The sequence below is a fragment of the Hemiscyllium ocellatum genome, chromosome 8, assembly GCF_020745735.1.
Source record: "Hemiscyllium ocellatum isolate sHemOce1 chromosome 8, sHemOce1.pat.X.cur, whole genome shotgun sequence".
Lineage (NCBI taxonomy): Eukaryota > Metazoa > Chordata > Chondrichthyes > Orectolobiformes > Hemiscylliidae > Hemiscyllium > Hemiscyllium ocellatum.
The window spans coordinates 41,062,253-41,076,971 of NC_083408.1; the positions used below are offsets into that span (position 1 = coordinate 41,062,253).

Sequence of the window (14,719 nt, forward strand, 5' to 3'; positions counted from 1 at the left end):
TCGCTGTCAACCCGCACTCGGATTGATGAAGGGAGCTGCCACTCAAAGACCCGGCTCTGCCCGCCCTCTCTCCCTCCCGCCGAGGGCTTTGGGGCCATGCTGCTGGCCGGGGGGTCGGTCTGGACATGTCACTTGTGCCGTGTGAGCCAGCGAGAGACGCTTGTCGCGCTGTCAAGTTAGCAATGCAGTGAATTAGGCGCTCGCTAGTTTCCGAGCTTTCCTGTCCCCTTTTTGTTGTTGTTGTTGTTGGAAACCCGTTTCAGGCGGCGATAGCCTGCAAAGGCGTTAACCAGTGAGACTCCCCTCCAGTGTGAATGCAACATTTCACTCAGGGCAATAAATTGTATCGTTATTGTCAGAATCAGGGTGGAAGGATATACTGTGACAATACTACAAACCAATCAGATACACAGTGCATCCGAACAAGATATATCCCCGTCGCCTTAATTCAGATTTATTCCCGGGTCAGAATTCTTTGGCGAGCTAGTAATTTTAACGATGATCCCACGCCCTCCAATCCCAGTCACATCAGCATCACCTTCTAAGGTCATGCCACACTGACACAGGACCAGCGGAAGAGAGAGCGTGTTGCAGAGGAGCCGCCTGCTTTATCCAAGTGGAATAAAGAGCGAAATCCTGTGTGTGCTGCAAATCTGATAGCCCAGCACAAAGTACTGGAGAAACTCGGCAGGTCTGGCAGCATCTGTACAAGGGAGTGACAGAGCCAACAGGACCAGTCTACCCCGGAACAGGAGTTGTGAAACTGGAAACGTTAATTCTGATCTCTCTCTCTCTCTCCCCACAGTGGCAGCCAGACCTGCTGAGTTTCTCCAGTGTTCTCTGAGCTTTGCCCCAAGTATAATTCTGAGGTTTCACATTGCACTGAGGTCGAGGCTGGAATGGGTTCTGACGGGCGAGAAGCGACCTCAACTGTCCCTGCCTTGACAGCCGCTGCTGGGGGGGGTCTAGTGCAGTCATGATCCGTGTTTGTAAATTTCACCCAGAAAGCGCCTCTAGTGGACTGTCGCACTCCTGCAGCACAGTAACTCAGCTATAACACTTCATCTCGCTTTCTCTCTGTCTCTCTCTAGCCTCGCCACGTCCCTCATACTGTGCATAAAACAGGGCTGGCGTATTTCTTTATTTTTTTTAAAAGAAAGCTGATTTCAGTGGGTGAAATAATCCTGTCGTGTTTCCCAGAATCAGAGATTCTTTGCTCATGGAGTAAACATCCCGAATTAGATCCAACATTGTGTGTCTTTTATTTTACCTCTTCCTCGCCGCGTTTACTCTGACATTGAGCGCTTTGCATTCCACAGATTGCTGGCAAGCGTCTCCCTTTTTCGATGGCATCTAAAGTTGCCTGAAAATATGCAGGGGCAGGACGGAGGAACAGCATCCGACATACCCTCAGGCAGGACTTTGTTCGCCATCTAAGGTAATCTCTTCACACACACACACACACAATCCCGCCTCCTCCACTGTATCAGGGTGACAGGCTCAGAAATCTCGCTAACCATATAAGGGAAAAGTTGTTTTAAAAGGGGCTGGAGGTAAACTTTGAGCAAACCCATTGACTGAGACAGGGCCCAAAAGCATAAGCTGCTGTGCAATTTATGACTTCACTCCTGCTGCTGTCGGTATGTGTAGGGGCAGGGACTCCGGCAGTTCTGCATCATTTATAACCGAGCGCATCTAGATTTATATAACACTCGTTAAAAAAAAATCCAGTAGTTACAGACTGTAAAGTTTAACAGGACTCAACATGCTATTTCATCCTTACAGTAAATTCCGTGTTTCCATCCTCCCCACTTGACTGGGACTGCGTGCCTGGGCAGAGTGAGTAACATATACCCGGTCCCCGTGGTGCAGGACTCAATGTGAACGGGGCTGAACTGCCAGTTCTGCTGAAGAACGCTATTGAAACGCTGGTGTGTTTTTTTTCCCCACAACTTTTGAATCAGTCAGCATTGGCAGAGAAAGAAGAGTTTGTTGCCTTTAATTTTTTTTTCGTCCAGTAATGCTCGAAGGAAGCTGAGTCTGCAGAGATACCTGACCCAAACTTCCTGCCAAAGAGCATTTTTAAAGGTGGCACATGTCCAATAGCAATGAACGCAACCAACAGGGGAGATGGCCAATCACAAAGCAGCATTCTTATAGACAGCACAGTTTACATTTTTTTCAGACAGACGATCACAATAGATAAATTCCAATATTTTTAAACAAACAGTTTATTATAACGGAGCCATTTGAAATTCCATTAATATAAAATGTCTTTCTGGCTTGTGAGACAATTTGGTAGTAATCATTAAATCCCTGATAGACCTCATCAACCTGTTGTAACTTTTTTCAAGTGTTTTACAGTGAGATTAATACTTTAAGAATAAGAGATTTTCATTGATACAATTTAGACAGTAGCTCAGCAGCGCACCCTGTGGAGACGCATAGAATCACAGACAAAAACATGATTACCACGTGATTCTGCACACTAGTGGACTGTACAAGTTCGTGGATTAACATTTTCCTTTTAACAAAATGTGAAGGACATTTGAATGCAGTGCTCAGCCATTAAGGTGACTACCTGATAAATGTTTTTTCAAATTTGTCATATCCAGAGCCATTGTTATGTGCCTGCATCTATTCATTGGCCTGGAGTGTGTGCCTTTCCCTTGAGGTTCGAACGGAGACAATAGGCTGGTAGGTTAGAGATCACCCGCTGCTGTAGCAATATGCACTTTTACATACATGGAGCAATGATGAGTGATGGTCGAGGCTCCAATATTCTTTCATCATGTTTGACCAAGAACCTCTCCCACTCCCACAGCCTGCCATTGTGTTGGAAAAGTTTTCAGGTTGGATTTGGCCGTGCTATGAACTCACCAGCTTTGCCAACAAGTCCTGAGGTTGGGTTGAGATAATGCACACAGTGTACCACAAGACCTCTACCTGTGGAAATGACCATGGGCAAAAGAAAAAAAAAACACCTGTACTATTACAGCTCATATTACAGAAGTGCACTACTCATCAGTTCCCAGGTTCACATGACCCTGGAGTTTTTGACAGATGGCCACACATTTTCTCCACAAATCCTCCAGGTGTATTGCCCTGCACTTGCTTGGCTGGCCTTGAGCATGATCATGTCTCCAGTGCTATCTGTGCCTTCATGTCCTCCTCACAATGTGCTGCTCTATTTATTTGTGGTGGGGCACCTATCGAAGTGAATACATCTACAATGGCGAAGGGTATGCATGATCCATGCAACACTACTTCCTCAGACTGATACTCCATCTCTGAGCACTGCATTGTTTTCTCTCTCAACTCTTAGTGTACCTGTTGACAAGATGAAGGACATATGTCATGTAGGTGACAGTAGGATCAGTTTAATATTTAATGCTGGTGATAATGGTTCTCCAATAGCCAGGAGTCAGTCAGCTCAGTTGGCTAGTTTGCGATACAGTATGACACCAACAGAGCAAGTTTAATTCCTGCCCCAGCTGAGGACAGCATAAAGGCCCTAATCTCTCAAACTTGCTGGAGGTGTGGTGACCCTCAGATTAAATGAGAGAGCAGCCTATGGAACTACGGCAACTTACAGTTTTCATCATTGACAATTAGTGCTCAATGGAAAATACTTTTGCCCAGTCTCAATGCCAGCCCATCTCACCATCAGTGACAGCCTGGTATCATCACTATACTGCCAATTTTCAATGCAACTCCATTCCAATTTCTCCCAGAAGATGTAACACCAGAAGATGCAGTCAAAAAAAAGGCAGAGAGTTAGGACTTATAAGAGTATAGCCTATGACCAAGACATGGGCATGAAATTTGGTGGGTGGGGACTGGTATTACTGCGAGTTGGGGAGCACTGGGTCAGTGATGTCTGTCAACGTAAAGTTGAGGAGGAGCTTGGGGAGACTTGTTTCTTCAAAGCTCCACATTGCATTCTTCAAAGGATATCTGTTCTGGAGTCTAAGGAGCTGAGAGGTATACAGTGCCTGCCTTCCAGGAATTCAAGTATGCATGTCCTAAATGTGATCCACAACCTTTGACCCTAGTAGAATTGCTCATCTCCTCTGCAACTAATGATACATTCATATATAATTAAGAACATGTGAACCACAATAGGCCATCCAGCCCCTGAAACCTGTTTCACCATTCAATTACATCAAGGAAAATCTGTAGCCCAACTCCATGGGCCCTTGGCCCATATTTGTTCATTTTTGTTAAACAAAAATTTATCCATCTCAGGTTTAAAATTAACAACTGAATGTTCATCCACTGCAATTTGTTCCAAATCTCTATTACCTTTTATGTACTTCCTAACATCTCTCCTAAACCATCATTCTCAGATTATGATTGTTTAGCCTTAATCCTCAGACTATAACAACGTTTAAATTTTCTAAGGTTTTAAAGTGAGATTAAAAATATAAAAGCAATAAATTTTCTGGAGAAGCATAGAATCACAATCAAGAAGCTCCAATTTTCACATGATTCTGCACGTGTGTGAACTCCACAAGTTGCTGAATTTGTACTTTCGTTTTAACCAAACATGACGGACATTTAACTGACCACCTCCTTCAGAGAGCACAAGAGCTTTCTCCATCTCCAAACTAATCACCTTCTGAAATAACCCCACACAAGCCAATATTCCATCACCAAGTCACCTTTTATTCATATGTGGAGAATCCATGACACTAATCCAGTTCCCTCAGAGCCAGCAATCAGAGTGAACAGAACCTCTGACTCTCCTGTTTTTTTTTTCTTTTTTCTCCTTCTTCCTCCTCCTTCCAGTACACTGGCTGTGGGTCAGCTAGCTCACAGTTAGTCTCCTCCTCTGATACAAAAAAGGACAGTCCTTGACACTGGTCCAGCTCCCTCAAGAGCCAGCTCTCAGAGTGAACAGAACAATCTTCTGTTTATCTTTTTTTTTTACATTACCCCCACACTACTGCCTAACTGCGGTAGTGCTTATTTTTTCCCCCGACTCTCCTGTTTATATCTGTCAGCCAGGGCTCCCTGATTGGAGCAGGTTAACAGCCCAGTCAGGGAACTCCTTTTCTATGAGGTCCATCTGGCTGACCTCGTTACAATCACTACGCCATCAATTTCCAACCTCTCGCTGACCAAGCCATCCCACACAGTGCTGTCAGTGAGAGTGCTGTCAGTGTTCCAAGAAGTATAAGTCCTTTTCAATGCTACATTCTTTGGGTGGCAATTCTGCATGGGATGCTTAATTGTTTAGTCTCCATAAAGAACATCCACAAAGCTTACTGCTCTGGGGGAGCATTCTCTATAGTCTTACTCTTGCATTAGGGATAGCATCTTGTAAGTTTCTGTGATTTCCTCCCCATTCAAGTCCCAAGTAATGTCAGGCACAAAATGCCACCCTCAATTGTGAATCTAAATGTTAAAAAAAAGCTACTCTCAGTTAATCAGAGCACAAATGATTTACATCATTATGGCCAGTTTGAACCTGACTCTAGCTACAAACTAGTGAATTCTCCCATCCCCCAGATATTTTCAATGCCATGTATAGAACAAGGCAGCTTCAGATTATCTTAGTTTCTGAATTAATTCAGTTCCTTATTGGGAAGAAAACTAAAATGCATTGTGTGAGGCCAGTTTTAAGGTGGATTTCCACCACCTGAGCTACCTTAACAAATATAATCAATCAAGAAGAATTTTACACATTTTTGATTCTGAGCTCTGTTTAACAACTGACAAAATGATCCAGTCTGAGTTAAATTCTATTTTTCCTTCATACTATTAAAGCATTTAAGTTTTAAAAGCCAACATATTCCTCTCCCAAGCATATCTTGTTGCATTTTATTTCAAGTTGCAGGCTGATGAGATTCCCTTTTGTTTTAAAAGAGGGGGAATATTTAAAATCCCTAAAGTCCCAATAAGTCTTCTGAAGGATATAAAAGACTAATTCAGTCTGAGGTTGGAAGGACTGGGGGAGGGGAAAGGTTTGAAAATCTCAGACAAGTAAAATTTTTGGAGCAAGGGGGAAAAAAAAGTTGAATTGTGAAGAAACTATTCAGACTAACACAGACTCCCACAACGCTAACAAGTTAATATGGAGACTTTGAAAAAATCCAGTCACCTTAGGCTTTTTTTTGTGGGCACTGAAGAAAAGGAAAAGAAAAGTAATCTTGCATATATTTTGCACATTTCATGATGTTAGGAAACCCCAAGGTACTTTCTAGTCATTTAAATATTTCTAAAGAATCCACACAATGCAAAAGCAGGTCACTTGGCACATTGAGGCTACACCAACACTCTGAAGAACAAACCACCTAGACTCACACCATCCCTGTAACCCTGCATTTGTCAATCCACCCATCCTCCAGCAATTTAGTATGGCCAACACATCTGACTTTGGATTGTGGGAGGAAACCAGAGCACCCAGAGGAAACCCACACAGACACTGGGCGAATGTGCAATCTCCACACAGCCACACAAGGGTGGAATCAAACCAGGTCCCTGGCACTGTGAGGCAGCAGTGCTAACTACTGAGCCACTGAGACACCAAGCTGTTGTGATTAGTGTCATTGGAGGAAATACAGCAAGCAGCCATTTTGTCCATGGCAAACTCCCACAAATAGAAATGTTGACCATGACCAGTTTTATCAATGTTCATTCTGGATAAATATTTAGCTTCCCTGAGCTCATCTGAAATAATGTAGCTATATCATGTCTCTGTTTCCATGCCGTACGACTCGATGATGCTTTGTCCACCTGAGAGGATATGTTGGTCGACCCAACTTATGGATTTCCATGTAATTCTGCACATGTGCAAACTCCCAAGATTGTTATCAGTTTCAGGAGAAATATGACAGCAATCACTAACCAGTATCTCAGTTTGATGATCTACCCTCAGATCTTGACCCTGATCTGTTCTGATTGGTCTAACCTTTAACACATTTGACATTGGATTGAGTGAACCCTCAGCTGGTCACCAGACCTGGAGAGAGTGTCTGTGGAAGGAGAATAATGTGCTTAGCATTTACATGCAAAAGACAGCACCTCTGAGAGTGTTGTGCTACCTCAATGTTAAAAGTATCAGCCTAGGCCCTATCTTCTTTTTCCATGAATAATACTAAAAGCATCTTCAACCTCAAGGTTAGGATCTAGAAAGTGTGAGAAGTGATGAGACTATTGCAAAAAGCTAAATTGATGAAGAGGAAGAGGGTTAAAAAGAAAATAGAGAAGCATGTTACTGCTACAAGGAAGAGTAAGGAGAGAGAGATGGGGAAAATTAAATATCTCTCCTCTGGCCTATGCAAAGGGAGCTGATTTGCAACTTGCCACCCACCAGCAGTATAGATCAGTCACCAATATGGAAACTGCACATTCTCATTTCTATTAGAATTGCATAACCTTTAGACAAAATGGGCAAATGAAAAAGCAAGTACATAGTACTTCAAGAAGATGCAACATGTAAAGTTGTTAAATAAGATTAGGCTTCATATGATTGAAGGCAACAGTGTAATGAATTGCGTATCGGTTGACAGACAGAAAACAGTAAATAGGAATAAATAAGTAATTTTTGGGTCGGTAAGCTGTATCCAAAGGGATTAATGCTTGAGCCTCAGTTGTTTATAATTAACACATATATTGATTTATATATAAATTATTTATAATCAATAATCAGTATCAATTATTTAGACAAGGGAGCTGAGAATAATGTACCCAGGCTTGCTAAAGATACAAAGCTAAGTAAGAATGACACCTGTAAGATGTACACAAAGGGATATAGGCTAGTTAAATGGTTAGACAAAAAATGTTGTAGTGAAGGGAAACGCGAAACTATCCACTTTGTGAAGAATAGAAAAGTAAAATATTTTTTGCAAGGTTGAAAATTAAGTTAATCTTGGTATCTCAAAGGGTTTGGGTGAGTTTGTCTGTGAACCACAGGAAGTTAACATTCAGGTATAGTAAGTAATTAATAAAGCAAATGGTTCAAAGAGTTGGAATATAACAGTGAGATTTATTGCAATTAAAGAGGCATTTCCTGAGATCACTGCAGTTTTGATCTACTGACTTCAGGAAGGATGCCTTGAAGAGGTTACAATGAAGGGTTTGTTAAATTGATTCCAAAGATGAGAGGGTTTACGAGGAGAGAATAAGTAGAACAGGTTTATATTCTCTGGAGTTTAGAAGGATGAAAGGTTGAACTTGTAAATGAATGAGGTGGCCTGACCAGATAGATGCTGAGCAATTGTTTTCCCTCAACTCTAGAGTCTAGAACACTGGGGCATAATCTCAGCATAAGGGGTTGGCCATTTAAGACTGAAATAGTCATAGCATACAGCATGGAAACAGGCCCTTCAATCCAAGATGATCATGTTCCCACACCAAACTGGCCCCACCTGTCTGCGCTTGGCCCATATCCCTCCAAACCTTTCCTATTCATCTACTTATCCAAATATTTTTAAATGCTGTAACTGCACCTGCATCCACTACTTTCTCTGCCAATTCATTTCACATAAGAACCATTCTCTCTGTAAAGAATTTCCCCTTATATCCTTTTAAAATATTTTTCCTCTCATCATAAAATATGCCCATTGTTTTGAAGTCTCCCACTCTAGGGAAAAGACCTTTGTTATTCACGTTATCTATGTCCTTCATGATTTTATAAACCTCAACCTCTAATGCTCTTACTATAAAATGGTTTTGTGTAAGATGAGGAGAAATGTTTTCCCAAAATCTATTGTGAATCTTTGGCGTTCTCTACAACAAAGTATATAGGTCCTCAGTCAAAAATGCATCCGAGATTTACATTGATAGATGTTTGAGAATTAAGGAAACCTAGTGATGTGGGAATGAGATGGGAAATGAAGTGAAGGTTGCAGCTCAGATACGATTGAGTGGCTCAGTAGGCTGGAAGGTCTGGATGTATTATTCCTGGCATTATTTTTTAAGTTCTTCTGTAGGTTTCTAATATGTTATTAAACAAAACCCAGTATTGTTTTGTGTAAAATAAATCTGCAACGTATTCCCACAAGTCTGTTTTCTAACTCATTGCAGATGGAAAACCGAAGAGTCACAAATGGGATGGAAATAGTCTTCCCCGTGGCAAGTAATACTGTCTACACAGAAAGTCTGATACTTCAAATAGATTTCATGTAGTTAAGATTCCTTTTCAACTTATGTATGAAATTGTACTACACTGATGCTTTGGAGAAAAGGAAGAATGCAAAAAGAGAACAGTAAGGTTAGCAGTCAGCTCTGTATAACAGCCGTTCCCTTAGGCATGAAAGTTCATTCGAGTTAAAGAGACACTTTACACTAAAACTGGATGTGATTTCACTGTAAAATCATCTAAAATACTGCTCATGTAATTATGTAAAGACTGGCATAAACCTGGGGCAATGTTAACACTCTGGAGTCGCAAAGGAGGATCATATTTTGATGAAGAAGCGTGGACTTGAAACATTGACTCAATTTCACTCTCCACAGTTGCAAGACCTGCTGAGTATTTTCTGCATTTTGTTTTATATTGAGTGAAAAGGCATCGGCACAGTGATAATATCCAATCACTGGTCACCTTACTAACTACGACCAAATGCAAACTTGCCTATTCTCAATCTTATTCATGTCGATTTGACACCAGATTAATATATATCACTTAGTGATATCATAAGACCATAAGACATAGGGGTGGAAGTAAGGCCATTCAGCCCATCGAGTCCAGTCCACCATTCAATCATGGCTGATGGGCATTTCAACTCCACTACCAGCATTCTCCCCGTAGCCCTTAATTCCTTGTGACATCAAGAATTTATCAATCTCTACCTTGAAGACATTTAGCGTCCCGGCCTCCACTGCACTCTGCGGCAATGAATTCCACAGGCCCACCATTCTCTGGCTGAAGAAATGTCTCCACATTTCTGTTCTGAATCGACCCCCTCTAATTCTAAGGCTGTGTCTATGGGTCCTAGTCTCCTCACCTAAAGGAAACAATTTCCTAGCGTCCACCCTTTCCAAGCCATGTATTATCTTGTAAGTTTCTATTAAATCTCCCCTTAAGCTTCTAAACTCCAATGAATACAATCCCAGGATCCTCAGCTGTTCCTTGTATGTTAGACCAACCATTCCAGGAATCATCTGTGTGAATCTCCGCTGGACACGCTCCAGTGCCAGTATGTCCTTCCTGAGGTGTGGGGACCAAAACTGGACACAGTACTCCAAATGGGGCCTAACCAGAGCTTTATAAAGTCTCAGTAGCACAACAGTGCTTTTATATTCCAACCCTCTTGATTTAAATGACAACATTGCATTCACTTTCTTAATCACGGACTCAACCTGCATGTTTACCTTTAGAGAATCCTTGACTAGCACTCCCAGATCCCTTTGTACTTTGGCTTTACGAATTTTCTCACCATTTAGAAAGTAGTCTATGCTTTTATTCTTTTTTCCAAAGTGCAAGACCTCGCATTTGCTCAAGTTGAATTCGATCAGCCATTTCCTGGACCACTCTCCTAAACTGTCTAGATCCTTCTGCAGACTCCCCACTTCCTCAGTACTACCTGCCTGTCCACCTGACTTTGTATCATTGGCAAACTTCGCTAGAATGCCCCCAGTCCCTTCATTCAGATCATTAATATATAATGTGAACAGCTGCGGCCCCAACACTGAACCCTGCGGGACACCGCTTGTCACTGGCTGCCATTCCGAAAAAGAACCTTTTATCCCAACTCTCTGCCTTCTGTCAGACAGCCAATCCTCAATCCATACCAGTAGCTCACCTCGAACACCATGGGCCCTCACCTTGCTCAGCAGCCTCCCGTGTGGCACCTTATCAAAGGCCTTTTGGAAGTCTAGATAGACCACATCCACTGGGTTTCCCTGGTCTAACCTACTTGTTACCTCTTCAAAGAATTCCAACAGGTTTGTCAGACATGACCTCCCCTTACTAAATCCATGTTGACTTGTTCTAATCAGACTCTGCTCTTCCAAGAATTTGGAAACCTCATCGTTAATGATGGATTCTAGAATTTTACCAACAACTAAGGTTATTAGTTGTTTTCCATCTTTTATCTTGATCCTTTCTTGAACAAGGGAGTTACAACAGTGATCTTCCAATCATCTGGGACTTTCCCTGACTCCAGTGACTTTTGAAAGATCTCAACCAATGCCTCCGCTATTTCCTCAGCCACCTCTCTCAGAACTCTAGGATGTATCCCATCGGGGCCAGGAGATTTATCAATTTTAAGACCTTTTAGCTTTTCTAACACTTTCTTTTTTGTAATGGCAACCATACTCAACTCAACCCCCTGACCCCCTTTAATTGTTGGGATATTACTCATGTCTTTCACTGTGAAGACTGACGCAAAGTTCTTGTTAAGTTCTCCTGCTATTTCCTTATCTCCCATCACTAGGCTTCCAGCATCAGTTTGAAGTGGCCCAATGTCTACTTTTGTCTGTCGTTTGTTTCTTATGTATTGAAAGAAACCTTTACTATCATTTCTAATATTACTGGCTAGCCTACCTTCATATTTGATCCTCTCCTTTCTTATTTCTCTCTTTGTTATCTTCTGTTTGTTTTTGTAGCCTTCCCAATCTTCTGATTTCCCACTGCTCTTGGCCACTTTATAGGATCTCTCTTTTTCTTTAATACATTTCCTGACTTCCTTTGTCAGCCATGGTTGTCTAATCCCTCCCTGGATAATCTTTCTTTTCTTGGGGATGAACCTCTGTACAGTGTCCTCAATTATACCCACAAACTCCTGTCATTTTTGCTCTACTGTCTTCCCCACTAGGCTCTGCTTCCAGTCTATTTTTGTCAGTTCCTCTCTCATGCCCTCATAATTACCTTGATTTAACTGTAACACCATTACATCCAATTTTGCCTTCTCTCTTTCAAACTGCAGACTGAACTCTATCGTATTATGATCGCTGCTTCCTAAGGGTTCCCTTACTTTAAGATCTTTTATAAAGTCTGGTTCATTACAAAGCACTAGGTGCAGAATAGCCTACTCCCTTGTGGGCTCCATGACAAGGTGTTCCAAAAAGCCATCCTGTAAGCATTCCATGAATTCCCTTTCTTTGGATCTACTGGCAACATTATTTACCCAGTCCACCTGCATATTGAAGTCTCCCATGATCACCATGACCTTGCCTTTCTGACATGCCTTCTCTATTTCCCGGTACATGTTGCGTCCCTGGTCCTGGCCACTGTTAGGAGGTCTGTACATAACTCCCATTATGGTTGTTTTGCCTTTGTGGTTCCTCAATTCCACCCACACAGACTCCACATCATCCGACGCTATGTCATTCAGTGCCATAGATTTAATTTTGTTCTTAACTAACAAGGCAACCCCACCCCCACTGCCCACCTCCCTGTCTTTTCGATAAGTTGAAAATCCTTGGAGGTTTAACTGCCAGTCCTGAACCCCCTGTAACCACGTATCTGTGGTGCCTACCACATCATAATCATTCACTATGATCTGTGCCATTAGTTCATCTGCTTTATTACAAATGCTACAAGTATTCAGGTAAAGTGCCTTAATGTTAACTTTATCATTAGAGATATTGGAAGTCATAAGATGTCCTAAGTTATCCTTCCTTTTTCCTGCATTCCCAGTCTGCCTCGAGTTTAAATCCGCCTGGACATACGTTATCCTGTTGCTTATCTTTCCATTTAACTTCTTACTCCCTGTCGCTTTCACTTTCCCTTCCCCCCCAACTCAGAAGTTTAAAGTCCTACTGACCTGAGTCCTAAAGTCCTGAGAGTTAGCACTGTTGGGGGAGGGGAGAAAAGGTCAACACTTGAAATGGGAGAGAAGGAAGAGAATTCATGCAGCAATCGTTGCAACTTCCTTTTAGTCAAAATTATTGCAGAAGGTTGAGCCAATTCAGGGGGATTGGTGATCAGAAGGGTAATTTGTTAGAGTTCCCACTTTTTTTGACATTGCAACAATGCACACACCACGATGGGTTAACTTTGTGGTACCACTGATGGAGATGACTATAAAGGATGGGGAAGTGGTGAAATTAATGAGATATGGAAGCAGTGCAAATAGATTTAACTAACTTTTGAAGAAAATTTAGTTTCAGTTAAACAACACAGTTATGAAGAACCTTATTTTATTCTTGAATGGGATGTGGGCACCGCCATTTGTTGTCCATCTTTAAGTGCTCCTGAATTGAGTGGCATACTAGGTCATTTCAGAAGGCAAGGGCAGTGGATTCCCTTCCTTCCAAGATATTAGTGAACTGAATGGGTTTTAACAACAATTGATGATCATTATCATGATCAATATCATTGACATATTCCTGATTTGTTAACTGAATTTAAACTCCACCAGCGTTTGAACCCATGTCCCAAAAACATGAGCCTGCACCATTAGATTATCAGTCCAGTGCATTACCACTATTGCCTCCAGAATGAAAAAACAACCTACCCAGAATGTGCTGGAGCTAATTTGTAAGAGAAGGTGAGGACTGCAAATGCTGGAGATCAGAGTCGAGAGTGTGTTGCTGGAAAAGCGCAGCAGGTCAGGAAGCATCCGAGGAGCAGGAGAATTGACTTTTCGGGCCAGAGCCCTTCATCAGAAAGTCCTGATGAAGGGCTCTGGCCCGAAACATCGATTTTCCGGCTCCTTGGATGCTGCCTGACCTGCTGTGCTTTTCCAGGAACACACTCTGGAGCTAATTTGTACCCAGAGTTGCTTTTTCCAGCCTTCTTTCTTTTTTCCCCCATAAATGTAGTTCAGAGTGAGGTACACCATTCTTTAAATCATCAGCAGGAAAGTATCTTGTCATACAATAATGGGATAGCACAACATCATGTTCATGAAAATAGGATACTGTACAAAAAAAATTGAGTATTTGTTTTGCCTTTGAAGGTTTTAAAGTAAAGCTTGAATTACATGTACAGGACATAATGGATTTTGAAGTTTAAAATGATCTTAGAGATGCTTACCTTGGAACAATTTAAGCACTTACTGTACATCCGTTACATCTCAAAATGAAATTATTTTATTAAATTAATGAACTGAACAGAAACAGCTTTCTGATGCAGTTATGCTTGAAGATTTCAGTCTAATTTCTAAGTTCCCCGTCCTGTCCCTCTTGCATCCCTGTCACCGTGATAGCAATGACAACATATCCCCCATGTGTTAAGCAAGACCCTCAATGTGACTCCTTGCATTAAAATGAATACTATCCAACATTGCATACTCCCCCTTGTGCTTAACCTGACTATAGACGCTGTGCCTTCCAGACTGAGTTTATTTTTCTTCTGTACTCGTCTGCTCATCAGTGTCTCTCCTACAGTGTCTCCACCTCTATGTCCCACTCCCCTGTCCACAGGCAAGCAGCTCACACATTTACTATGAAGCCACTCACACATGTGCTTTCCAAACAAAGCCAAGCAGCTCAGGACAGTGAACCCTCTCCTCCCAGAAAGCTAAGCCAATCCATAATTGTATGGCTAGATACTTTCCTGCTGATTATTTAAACAATGGTGTACCTCACTCTGAACTACATTCATGGGGGAAAAAGAGAGAGCTGGAAAAAACAACTCCGGGTCCAAATTAGCTTTAGAGTGAGTTGCTGGAAAAGCCATTGACTGAAAAATGGCCGAACACTAAGAAGCTCAGTGGAACAGACGTCCTCACATTCCACCTCACAAATCTGCAGGTACAGTGCATTATCCTTCACCATTTTCACCACCTACAGTCAGACTTCACCAAAGATATATTTCCTT

At 41.9% G+C, this 14,719-nt stretch overlaps 1 long non-coding RNA gene across 1 annotated transcript; it reads left to right on the top strand.

Annotated features, from left to right (window-relative positions):
• Nucleotides 1–66: 66 nt before the first annotated feature.
• Nucleotides 67–9,086, top strand: LOC132817838 (uncharacterized). Its single transcript, XR_009644925.1, has 3 exons — nt 67–141; nt 1,320–1,438; nt 9,034–9,086. It is a non-coding gene; the product is annotated as an uncharacterized LOC132817838 (long non-coding RNA).
• The last annotated feature ends 5,633 nt before the right edge of the window (nt 9,087–14,719 follow it).